The sequence below is a fragment of the Lipotes vexillifer genome, unplaced genomic scaffold, assembly GCF_000442215.2.
Source record: "Lipotes vexillifer unplaced genomic scaffold, Lipotes_vexillifer_v1.1 scaffold232, whole genome shotgun sequence".
NCBI classification, from domain to species: Eukaryota; Metazoa; Chordata; class Mammalia; order Artiodactyla; family Lipotidae; genus Lipotes; species Lipotes vexillifer.
The window spans coordinates 466,668-467,193 of NW_006793997.1; the positions used below are offsets into that span (position 1 = coordinate 466,668).

At 68.3% G+C, this 526-nt stretch overlaps 1 protein-coding gene across 1 annotated transcript in view; it reads left to right on the forward strand.

Annotated features, from left to right (window-relative positions):
* The first annotated feature begins 291 nt into the window (after positions 1-291).
* Positions 292-526, forward strand: part of GPRC5B (G protein-coupled receptor class C group 5 member B) — a 19,462-nt gene continuing 19,227 nt past the window's right edge. The window contains exon 1 of the mRNA XM_007466919.1: positions 292-388. The gene's annotated coding sequence lies outside the window, so the exon portion shown is untranslated. The remainder of the gene's footprint in view (positions 389-526) is intronic.

Here is a 526-nt window from a genome sequence, read left to right on the forward strand (position 1 = left end):
AAAGCCCCTCCATGTGTGTGTTTCTGAAAGTGGATCAACCTGGGGATGTGTCCAGCGCGTCCGGACTGCTTATGGACGCACTGTGGATGTGCGGGTGGTGTTCGTTAACTGGGGACACTGGAGAGGGCTCGTCTCAGCGCCGCAGGCCAGGAGCAAGGAGATTGCGCGGGGCTGCTTTCGGAACACTCAGCCTAGCCTGGGGGGCCGGGGAGGGGCGGGGCTTGGAAGCTCCGGGGGCGGGCCGGCCGGCCAGGCGGCTCGCGAGTGCGATGCAGTGAGGTCGGACGGGCGGGCGGGCGCGCTGGGCTGGGGGCACGGCTGCGCTGCAGAGATGTGACTCGGACCGAGGGCCAGCAGGAGCATCAGCGCTGCGGGACCGCTGGGGTCGGTGAGTGCGAGCCGCGCCGGTGGGGTGGAGGGCGCTGCGGCGACCCCAGAAACTTTTCCCGCCGTGGACTTGGGAGGGTTGGGGTGGGGTCTGCTTCTTGTGCTTTTCTGAGGCCCCCCCCCAAGGGGGTATTCTGCA